Genomic DNA, 12,992 nt, shown 5'->3' on the forward strand with positions numbered 1-12,992 from the left:
AGGATGAGTGGGAGAGGAACGGATAGTGAGTGCATAAGACACCAGAAGCTGGGACCGCCGAACAGAAAGGGGGGGGGATCCCAGCTTCAACCAGGAGACTATCAACAGGGCTAGTAGGGAAGGTACCGGTGGCCAAACGGATACCACGATGGTGGACTGGATCCAGCACGTGCAGTGTGGAAGGAGCAGCTGAACCATAAACTTGACAACCATAGTCCAAGCGAGACAGAACTAGAGCACGATAAAGACGGAGGAGGAGGGAACGGTTCGCACCCCAAGAGGAGTGGGCAAGGATGCGAAGGACATTGAGTTTACGGAAACATCCTACCTTCAGGAGTCTGATATGGGGCAGCCAAGTAGGCTTGTTGTCGAAAAGAAGACCCAGGAAACGAAACTGTGGGACCACAGGCAATCGTTGTTCAGCGAGATAGAGCTCTGGATCAGGGTGGATCGTAGTACGGCGACAGAAGTGGACCACCTGCGATTTTAAAGGAGAGAATTGAAACCCGTGTGAGAGGGTCCATGCAGAGGCACGCCGTATAGCTACCTGGAGCTGCCGTTCTGCAGATGCCATCGAGGAGGAACTAACCCAAATGCAGAAATCATCCACATACAGGGCAGGAGCGACCAAGGGACCGACAGAGGCCACAAGTCCATCGATAGCAATGAGGAAAAGAAGGACACTCAAGACAGAACCCTGTGGGATGCCCGTCTTCTGGGTCCGTGGAGAACTACAAGCAGTACCAACTCGAACTCTGAATGACCGATGGATCAGGAACTGGCGGATAAAAATCGGGAGTGGGCCCCGAAGACCCCACTGATGAAGGATAAGTAAGATGTGATGGCACCAGGCCGTGTCACAGGCATTGCGAAGGTCAAAAAACCCTGCAACCAAATGGCGGCGCTGGAAAAAAGCCTGCCGAATTGCGGATTCCAAGCGAAGTAAATGATCGATTGGAGACCATTCATCTCGAAAGCCACACTGGTAAGGGGACAATAGATTCCGAGATTCGAGGACCCAATTGAGCCGACGGGCTACCATACGTTCAAGTAACTTACAAACAACATTGGTCAAACTAATTGGCCGATAGCTGTCAACAGGTAGGGGGTTCTTACCAGGCTTAAGGACAGGAACACAGGAACACAGACCTGCACACAGACCTGTACCTCCATGCAACCAGCTGCCACCATCCGGCGCAACGCCAGTCAGTACTGACCACCTTGGTACATGGGGCGCACGTCATTTGTGAAAAAGAAAGCCTCTCAGACGAATTACACCACCTAAGAGAGGTATTTCGGAAAAACGGGTACAGTGAAATACAGATTGGCAGGGCCTTCAAGAGGAGACAGGCTGACAAATTTCAGGAAGAGGAAGAGGAAGTTATCAAGAGACTCGCCTTTCTTCCGTATTTGGGGCCCACATCAGCCAAAATCGGGAGGCTATTAGGAAAGCAAACATGAATACCGTCTTCCGACCACCGCCGAAGACGAAAGAGCTGCTGGGCTCAGCTAAAGACCCACTCAAACTAAACACACCTGGTATATACAGCATTGCCTGCGAATGTGGTGTGCAGTACATTGGTCAAACGCAGCGCTGCATCTCTAAAATGTGCGAGGAACACATCAGGCATGTTCAACTTGGACAGATAGAGAAATCTGCTATAGCTGAACATAGCATCAAAGAAAACCACACCTTTGATTTCGAACTCACCAGGGTGCTGTGCCGAGCCGGGAGCTATTGGGATAGCGTCATTAAAGAATCAATAGAAATACGGGTCCACGAGAATCTTGTGAACAGGGACGAAGGCTATCAACTGAGCGCGGCCTGGAATCCAGCATTAGCCGCAATACGCCAGGAGCGCAACAAGAACCGTCCAGCTCACGAGACGCGATCAGAATGCTCTGACGGAGACACGAACGGCTCACCCGCTTCCCCCTCCACCCCGCCCGCCGGCTCCTCTGGACCCAGCCTCCTGCGGCCAGGTGGTGAGGGACACACCACAGGTATAAAGGGACCGGCATCCGCAAAGTCTCGGCACTTCGCCAGAAGATGATGAGTATGTCACACGTCGAAACGTCGCAGTTTGAAGACACTGCCACCCGGCTCGAAGCCCGAGAACTCTTCGCCAGCTGTATACGCCGGGAAAGCATACATTCACATAATATAATCTTATTTACCTGCAATTTGCTGAAGGCTTTTCAAAATGAACTTTACCGAATTTCTATCAATTTAGATAATTATGTAGAAGCATGAGTGTCTTTAGCTTCTGCTGTTCTGTATCAATGCGAAAAATTATTACTGAAGTCAACACATGACTGATTATCGCCACTCCCATGTGATGGAATACTTTACACGTTCATGACATACGAGGGTCACTCCAAAAGAATTGCACACTATTTTTGTAAAAATACAGTTTTCATTTCGCGTGTGTGAAAGTTTTACAGTGTGTAGATACATCCTTCCCGCTTATTTTCAAACTTAGTTCAAGCTGTTCCCGTGATTGGCGCCGTTGCAGCATGTCTTAAAGATGGCTGGTACACTTTACGTTCGTCAGAAGCAACATGCTGTCTTAGAAATCCCGTGCTGTGAAAACGAGACAGTGGGAAACATCCACAAGAGGTTGAAAAAGGTGTATGGAGATGCTGTTGTCGATCGCAGTACAGTTAGTCGGTGGGCAAGCAGGTTACGTCATGGCAGCGGGCACGGAAATATTGAGGATTGTCCTCGCAGCGGCAGGCCTCGTACTGCACACGCTCCAGACAATGTGCAGAGAGTTAACGAATTGGTGACTGCTAAAAGACGCATCACAGTGAACGAATTGTCACGCTACGTTGGGATAGGGGAAGGAAGTGTTTGCAGAATACTGAAATTGTTGGCGTTAAGAAAGGTTTTTGTCAGGTGGGTTCCCAAGATGTTGACAATGGATCACAAAGAAACAAGAAGAACGGAATGCAGCGAACTTTTGGAACAGTACGAGAATGGTGGAGATGAATTTCTTGGAAGAATTGTGACAGGTGATGAAACATGGCTCCATCATTTTTCACCAGAGATGAAGAGGCAATCAATGGAGTGGCATCATGCAAATTCAAAACCACACCTTCTGCTGGAAAAGTTATGGCTACAGTGTTTTTCGATTCTGAAATACTCTTGCTTGTGGGCATGATGCCACGTTGAACCACCATAAATTCTGATGCATATGTGATGACACTGAAGAAACTTAGAGCTCGACTGAGTCGTGTTCGACCACATCGGCAAGAGCAGGATGTTTTGCTGTTGTGACTCGGATGGACAACACTGAAACACCCACCCTACAGTCCTGACTTGGCTCCGTGTGACTATCATCTCTTTGGGAAACTGAAAGACACTCTTCGTGGAACAAGGTTTGAAGATGATGACTCCCTTGTACACGATGCCATACAGTGGCTCCAACAGGTCGGTCCAGAATTTTACCGTGCGGGTATACAGGCGCTGGTTCCAAGACTGCGTAAGGCAGTTGAGAAGGATGGAAATTATGTGGAGAAATGAAAATATTGTTCCTAAAGGATGTATCTATACACTGTAAAACTTCAAACATGTAGAGATTTTTTAAAAAAATAGTGTGCATTTCTTTTGGAGTGACCCTCGTATAATGTGGAACCAGTTTAACATTTATTAAGGCTTTTGTTGTAAAATGTACTTGATGAATGCTCGTACACTGTGAGTGTCGGACACGCAGCCTCTCTCAATAGTGTGCATCACACATCATTGTTAAATGAAAACCGTTGTTTTTAAATTAGATCTTTTTTTTGTTCATTTGAAGACTTGTAAAAAATTAATGCGAACAATGGCCCGCAAAAGCATTAAGTTCTTTCAGTTCATCTGCTGCTGCAGGTAGCATGTCGAGCTCGGAACAGCCACGCTAGAAGATCTGGACCGGCACCTGTCACTAAGGACTCAGGGTATAGGTTACGTGTCGACATTTTGAAGGAACGACGTAAAGAGGGAATGTCATTTTCATTTTGTAAGTTATCGATGTGCACGTCAGAGAGATAGAACAAGTTATGTTACTGTTGAACGATCTTTGGTAGAGATGGGCAAACTGAAACACGTAACTGTTTCGAAACAAATGAAACAGTACAATGTAATGTTTCGATACGCAGTTCCGAAACAGTGAAACAGTTCGTATTTTGTAATCTAATAAACCTACACATTTTATCATCTTGAATGTCTACTGTATAAGTATGTCCGTATAAGCACAAATGAGGTGCGAGAGCGATAATCATATCGCAGAAAGTGTGAAACTATCACTTAGGCGTCTTGGCAGTTTCGTATTTCCTGCAGCAAATGCGCTGCTTTCGTGTCCTGTGACTTTCATACTTTTCAATTGGCTGAGGACAGGCTTAGCTGAAGACAGAAGAGCCACCACGAACGGAACTGGAGATGGGAGCAAACTGCAGAAACAACGCATATGCTACTGGGATTCCCACATTCCGTTAGTATGGGTAATATACCCATCCTGCTAATTTCCATGCACACAAGGGAATCATTGTGGATGATAGGCACAGTGACTGTAGACTCACAAATAACGCCAAATAATTCGAATAAATAACAAAATATAACAAAAAAATTTTGGTCTTTCAAGGTGTTTCGAACCGTTCCTATAAATTCATCATGCTTCCCAGCCCTTCCCGTTCACCATTACACTATCAGTGATATGTCAAACAGATTGCTTGCAATTATACCTACATCAAATTTATGTATATGTCTAATAACTGTCACTCTACTCCTTTTTTTATTCAAAATGTTGTAGGCTTACATTGCGTTTCTTAATATGATTACTGTACATGAACAGAGAAGCGTATGTTATAAAAAAAGTATAATTTAACTGAATGATTTTCACATATTCATTATTTTGAATGTGAATAGTATGCGTTGTTTTATTGTTGGTTAGTGTTTATAAAGTAGATGTTACGCCATTTCGAAATAGAACAGTCAGCTAGAAACGAAGCTTTATTTTCGGATATCTTAAGCTTCATACTATTGCTTGTCAAAAAGATTTCGACACTCTTGAAAGTGTTTCACGAAGTGGTATGTTGTGTTTCAGTACCTGTGCCGAGCCCGAATCTCGTCCGACACAGAGCGGAATGAAACATCACTGTTTCGATACAATCAGTCCGTTCCAAGCACAGGTGGACTGAAACAGCCTTATTTTGAAACAACGATACAGTATCTGTGTTTGGCTCGAGATCGAATCTGGTCCGAGACAGGGGCGGAATGAAACACTACTGTTTCGAAACAGTGAACCAAAGTGAGATCGAATCTGGTCCGAGACAGGGGCGGAGTGAAACACTACTGTTTCGAAACAGTGAACCACAGCCGTTCCGAAACACTGAAACAATTCCACGTATCGATACACTGTATCGAAACATAGAAACAGTGGCCAAGTCTAATCTTTGGTATTGTTGTGGGACGGTCTTTGCCTGTGCGCAGTCTGACACTTTTTCATTTGATGTGTGATAGGTTATGGACGTATTCAGTAGTGCTGTAATGACTTGGGATTGTATCTGTTAGAAGAAGAAAGATTTATTGTTAAGGACAGCAAGAGTGAATATGATGTATATACTGGAAAGCAAAGAGGATAAAAATTTTGAATAATGTTATTATTATTTTTTAGGAGAAGAAGTCTGAGGTAAGACTGCATGCAGCACTATGCAGCTAGTTTGTCAGAATAATTATTGCCAGCTAGTTAACTTGCTCCGAGCTGAGCGAGAGAGACCACCCCACTTCCCTGAATCACGCATTAAGCTATCAACTGATTAAGCTGTTTGGTATTATAGAAATTCTCTGTTAACATTTTAGCCTTTTCAAATCATTATTCACTCTGTTAAGCGTAGTATTGTTCAAACCAGTGTTAGGTGTGAAGATAACTCGAAGTTTTACACTGTCTTTTTGAATACACAATTCATTCTATAATCGTTGTCTTGGAATATCACTTCATAGGAATAGCTACTCTCGCCATTCCACTTTTACCACATTGTACCATATGGTATAGTGTTTGGAATTTAAAAAAAATAGAAATCTCGTGTGTCCGCTGCCTGTTTCCTGTTTGCTGTTATGCTTTCGAGACATCTGGAACAATGTTGTCAAGACGAGAGGTAAATGGAATTTTTATTAGAGCCAGCTAATTGTTTTACTTCAGTTACGCATTTTATGTAAAGAGAAATTGTATTCAGACCAGTTAAAGTTCAATTCAAAGTAGGTTCCGTGTAGGAAAGGTTAGCATACGAATTTAAGTTGGATAACAGTTTGTGGGTTCGTAGTTTTGCTAATCTGAGGACTTTATAGAGTGTGAGGTAGAGCTGGGCTACATATCGTACGGAAACATATGGCGGGGAGGTTAAGAAGCGGACCGTGGGGAATGTCTTCCAATTATCGCTCCACACGTCGCGGAGTGCGATCAGAATTACGAACACATGGTCAAAAGTCAAAACCTAGCTGAATGTGGACAGAAATCGGTATAGTGTTTCATTTACCTCGCTGATAACAAACCTCACACCCAGATTGGAAACATGAAAATAGCGGAAAAATCTAAAGGAAATTTGACCAGTTTGCCAAAAATATGTTATTGGGACTAGTTTATGCTAACTACGAAATTCAGAGAAAAATTACGAAACGCAAAATCAGCTAAAGAGGCCAGAAAAGAGGAGCAAAAAAAGGAAGACAGAAGATGAGGAACACGCAAACAAAGAATATCATGCAAGAGCGGGGCCTTAAGAGCAACAGAGGCGAGTAACAGATTAAATGTACCTTTAAACTGATTTTCCCATGAATCAATTTTTCTGACATGTTTATTTTACGAAAAAAAAACTATTTGAGCTAGGGGTCTGAAATTTTTTAACGGGTCGAATATGGCACATAAAACTAAATATATTTTAAAAATGTCTCTTAGTCCCATAATCCTATCATTGATATTTTTCATTTGACAATCCAGTGTCAAAAGTAAAGGCCACTGTTTCATTACCGTCATAATTTGTCTGAAAACCCTGATTTCGAACCCTTCTTGTACTTTGTTCCCATGGGTTAGCTGAAGGATGAATGTGTTTTATAGCATTTGAAGCGTACAGCTATCCCGAAAGTCGCAGATAGAACTATGCACACAATGTAAGTCATTTCCGATTTCCTGTCACTGTCACTCATTTACACTATGAATGGAAGAGTTGTGTAGATGGAGAACAAAATGAAGCTACGTGGCCGACTCTGAGAGGATATGGAATGGTAAACGCTACCTGGCAACGTACTTTTGGACATAACTCGCTGCTACAATAGGCGGCAGTTCACAGGGGTGCTCGGTACATTCTGACCCATCTGTCATGCATCGAACTATACAGACACTATCATAGACAGACGATGCACCAATTTATTTTATGCCAAGGCAAAGGCAAACTGACGAGAAAATAAGTAAGTCTCTCTCCCTATGCAAGAATCACGTAAATGTGCGAGCACTGTGGGAAGCAGGCAATTTGGGAGGTCCCGGAAGTGCGCTTGGATATCCCAAGTGGTTAAGGCGACTGATCGTGACAAGCTAGAAATCCAGGTTCTGGTCCTCGCCCGGCACAGTTTTTCACATGTTTCCAGTGAATTTTATAGCTGATGTGGTAACGTACTCACGATTTGTCGACCCATTTCATCAATTCTGATAGGTTTTCTTAGTTAAAACTTAAGCGTCTCCACTCTTCATACTTCTATTGTTATGCTAGTTTTACCATTCTTGTTGTTGTGGTCTTCAGTCCCAAGACTGGTTTGATCCAGCTCTCCATGCTACTCTATCCTGTGCAAGCTTCTTCACCTCGCAGTACCTACTGCAACCTATATCCTTTTGAATATGCTTAGTGTATTCATCTCTTGGTCTCCGTCTATGATTTTTACCCTCCGCGCTGCCCTCCAGTACTAAATTTGTGATCCCTTGATGCCTCAGAACATGTCCTGCCAACCGATCTCTTCTTCTAGTCAAGTTGTGCCACAAACTCCTTTTCTCCCCAATTCTGTTCAATACCTCCTCATTAGTTATGCGATCTACCCACCTAATCTTCAGCATTCTTCTGTAGCACCACATTTCGAAAGCTTCTATTCTCTTCTTGTCCAAACTATTTATCGTCCATGTTTCACTTCCGTACATGGCTACACTCCATACAAATACTTTCAGAAACGACTTCCTGACACTTAAGTCTATACTCGATGTTAACAAATTTCTCTTCTTCAGAAACGCTTCCCTTACCATTGCCAGTGTACATTTTATATCATCTTTACTTCGACCATCATCAGTTATTTTGCTCCCAAAATAGCAAAACTCCTTTACTACTTTAAGTGTCTCATTTCCCAATCTAATTCCCTCAGCATCACCTGACTTAATTCGACTACATTCCATTATCCTCGTTTTGTTTTTGTTGATCTTCATCTTATATCCTATACCATTCTTATTGTAATAATATCCTGCATCATTTCATATGTTTTTCAACTAGTTATGCTTTTGAATTATTGTTCTTAATTGTTTAAATTGTTAATTATCATAAATTGTTAATTATCAGCTTTATGTGAGCAATGTTACGACAGCACACTGCCACGCCTCTACAGAATAGTTCCACAGGAATGTAATTCGCCAAAAATCCCTTGTTGTCCGTCGCTTTGACCTGTCGAATAATTCTTCAAATTCTTTTAAGGCTCATCTGCCTATTTGTGAAGTAATTTGCCTCGTATATTCGCCACTGCAGTAGATCGCGCACAGTTTTGTCAGGTGCTTTTCCATTTTGCTAACAATCACATGGCACCTACCCAATGTGGCTTTTCAGAGAAACATAATCTCTCTCCTACCAACCTCTACTGTGGCAGCACATTAGCCCATTGAACTGAAAATTAACAGTACTACTAAGCACTTATTCGAAAGAATATTAGATTAGTTTTTTCGTATATGTCCGCCCTTTATTTAGTTGTTGGTTTACTCTTGTATTATTTGGACATAGAAAAGATCGCTTAAGTTTGCTCTAATTATCGGTTAAGCACTGTTTACAAAAATTTGAACTACACGTTAAACATTTTAGTCGATTTTCATAAAATGCTCTAATAATGTCATATCGCAGCTGCCCTGTCTGATTATCGCAGTAGTGGCTGGTGACTTAAGTGTACGGCGGTGTGGCAGGAGATAATGCCTCCAGATTGGTTACGTGAAGACCCTTGAGGCTTTTTAAATAAAACAAATGTTATTAATATTCTACATCTTTATTCTCCATGTCTACAAACCTATTTCTCAACGCAGTCACCCTGGCGATGAACACATTTCTCCCGAGTGTCCAGTTTATTGATACCGTCATTGTAGAATGTCTTGACTTTGTTGACGGAGCCACAACCTACCCAGTGATCTCACCGCTTCATCACTATCAAAATGAAGTCCTTCGATGTGCTCCTTATGTTTTGGAAACAGATGAGAATCGGATGTGGTCATGTTGGGACTGTATGAGGGATGATCGATGACAGTGAGCCCAAGAGGAAGAAATGTTGCAGATGTAGCAGCGCTCGTATGTGGCCCAGCATTGTCATGGAGCTGCTCCATGTGTGAACGAACTTTTAAAACTCGATTACTGTTTGTCACGCACCGGCATAGTTACGTCAATACACCGCGATGTTACACGCTACAGTTCAGAACTCTCTACCCGTAGAGCGCTGCGAAAGCGTAGACATGACGTATAAATATGTACAATGTTAATAACGTTTCTTTTACTTAAAAAGCTTTAGGATTTTTCACACAAGAAATTCGGTAGGCATTACTTTTCAGTACGCCTTCGTAGATACATTCTGCAATTCTTTACGAAGAAAATCGTTCATATTGTATCGAACAATTTGAAATATAGAGAAACTTAGAGTAATACGTAACTTGTCTTCTGCTTCACATTGTGCTTTATGACCCTTAAGCGTTAATTTTTAAAAAAGTTTTCAGTGTATGATTAGGAATTACATAGGTACTTGTATTTAAGTTCATATCCTCTGCAAGACCATAGATTCCAAAATTTCGTGGTCAGAGTACATTGAAAAATAATATTAGCCGTGCAAGACGCGGTATGTTTTCCCATCGGTAGGGCGACCTGTAACTATTACGTCTGGACGAATGGCAATAACGGTCTGCGAGTCTACAAACTGCAGACTTGACATTGCCGAGCGTGACGAAATATTGTGACTATAGGAAACAGTACGTTTGTTGAATTGGTTTAGTTACCACACCGTTCACGGGAAACTATGCTGACTGTTCGCTGCTGTGACGGTTTCGGCGTTGTTGTAGAAGTTCGATTAGTGTCTTCAGGGGTGACCTTTTTCTTATTTTTTTGGCATTAGACTGTGGTCCGAGGCGTAGTTCGGTGCCTGTTGTGTTACAACTCCTAATGCTCGAGACATCATCAACGGCTACAAAGGCTCAGATAGCAGTTCCAAACTCAAACAAGCTCGGCAGGACGAAGTGATCCTACATTTTCACGCAACAGTCGGTTTGTGACGTCAGTGAGACCGCTGCCTAGGAGAAGGGGGTCACAGCGACATGTTATATGGAGCTTGTAGTCGCGCTGACGTTTGGTACGGAGCTTGTAGTGGTGAAGAGTTGGCACTGTTTGTTTTGTTACGCACTAAGGGCCATAAATTGTCTGATTTCAATCCTTCTTCTCTTCTGCTAAAATTCTTTTTGCGTTTTTGATTTTCTATGGTCCCTCTTTACAACATAGCACAGTAATGACTGGGTCTTGATGAAACCATACTATCGGCGCATCAAATTTGGTGGTGTTTGTAAGCATGTATCGAGTAGCGCTGATCTCGATTAGGATGACAGCGCTATGGTCATTTTTTTTTTCGCGCCAGAACGAGCGAGGGAGTCATGTGGAGGTGTTAAACCGTGTGCTTGGTGTGAAGATGTTAAGGAATCAGGCTAAGAGAAGAAGTAAATTTTGCGACTATAAATGTCTTTGATGTTGTGTAATCATTCGTGTACCTCACGAGACGTAATCCGCTGTTCGCGAAGACAAAAACCACGAGAACTATCGCGAGAACATGATTACATGCCATCGAGAATCTCATCCGCGCCGGCAAATGAAACTTGGTTTACCCGTATTGCCACTAAAGCCGCATCTGAATAGCAGTGTGGGATAATGTATTGTGGTGTAGTGTTACTTTATGTATCAATGTATCAGCATATTTGTTGCTTTGTGATGCGTGTAACAGTGCAGCCCTGTGTAGTGCAAGTGTAAAAAAATACATCAATGGATTATACTAGGCTCAAACTTAAATTTCGGTAATTGGCACTCCTTTATTACCCTTGTCAGTTACCATTTACTACAGCAATACTCAAGCTGCTGCTCCTAGACTGCAAGTGAAGAAACGAATGACGATTGGATTTACGAGGTGTTTTATCTGTTTATCTGTTTTATCTGTTTTTCATGGCGGCAGTTGCTCTCCTGATCCTGAAGCCGCATGTTAATGCTTATTCTTATAGTTCCTGCGTACACTTGAGAGCGTGTCCAAGGGCGTTGTCATTGGCTTTCAGTCCAAGGGTGAAAGCATTTCCGAAGCAGTTGAGTTTGTAAACTGTTCAGGTGCCGCCGAGGTTAAAGTATACCGCGTATGCAAAAATGACGCTACTCGAAGCCGGCGCGGAAGCAACGCTGGTGCGGAGAACAGGAGCGAACGAGAGCTGCGGAGATGAACAGAACTGAAATTGTTGACCTAATGAACCTAGGGGCTACCAACAGCCGAGGAAAGGAACCTAGCGCAGTTGCCACGACAGTGGAGTCGGCATTGCAGCGCGCATCCCTATCGGTCCTTTCCAGAACCACATTTATTTACTTCCTGCACGTCTCACGCAGCAAACAGTGGCGGATTTAAAACTTTTGCGCGCCTAGGCGCACCATATTATACGCGCCCACCCCCCACCTCCCCACCCCCTCAAAAAAACATGTTTCAAACAATAACTATTACCCGATCACTTCACAATCGCTGTTTTGGGTGGGAGCGCTGTGAGCTGTTTCTGTACTGTGCTATTCGTTGTTTTTGGAGGACGCGTCAGCGGTCTACTAGCGCTCAATCAAAATGTAATATGGTTCAATAGATGGTTCAAATGGCTCTGAGCACTATGCGACTTAACTTCTGAGGTCATCAGTCGCCTAGAACTTAGAACTAATTAAACCTAACTAACCTAAGGACATCACACACATCCATGCCCGAGGCAGGATTCGAACCTGCGACCATAGCGGTCGCTCGGCTCCAGACTGTAGCGCCTAGAACCGCACGGCCACTCCGGCCGGCTGTAATATGGTTCCTGAACGGTACTTGGTGTACGGCAGCGGATGAAACAAACTTAAAACTGCATTATGTTAACACATTATTCCGTCGAAAGACAACAGAAATGAACCCAAGGAAAATAACTTTTCTTTTATGGCCTAAAAATTCAGCAGAGCGTGTAGGAGACAACGTATGTTTGTTATACATTCACTTTTAATATGTTCTTTTACACGAAACCGTTGAAAATGAAAATAAAAAAGCTCTGTTACGATTTAAAAATTGTAGCGAACGAGTCATACATTAGAACTTAATACGTAGTTTTACAGAGAAGCGCTAAGAATTAAATTAAACTGTCGTTTTACGATCTAACAACTTTAATGTGTAGCAGATAGAAAAACAGGTTCGGTATTAATACGCGAATCTCTAGGAAAGCATAAGAAATGAAAATGAAATAGAGATTTCGCTGCACCAACCAATAACTAAATACAGACGAACAAACACAGAACTGGATTTGGTATTACATAATTTTACAGACTATTGTCGAAAAATCACATTTGTTTTATAATCTAGGTCCATCTGCTGAGCAAGATGTATGAGACCGGCGAAATTCCCTCAGACTTCAAGAAGAATATAATAATTCCAATCCCAAAGAAAGCAGGTGTTGACAGATGTGAAAATTACCGAACTATCAGTTTAATAAGTC

Source organism: Schistocerca serialis, chromosome 9, assembly GCF_023864345.2.
Source record: "Schistocerca serialis cubense isolate TAMUIC-IGC-003099 chromosome 9, iqSchSeri2.2, whole genome shotgun sequence".
Lineage (NCBI taxonomy): Eukaryota > Metazoa > Arthropoda > Insecta > Orthoptera > Acrididae > Schistocerca > Schistocerca serialis.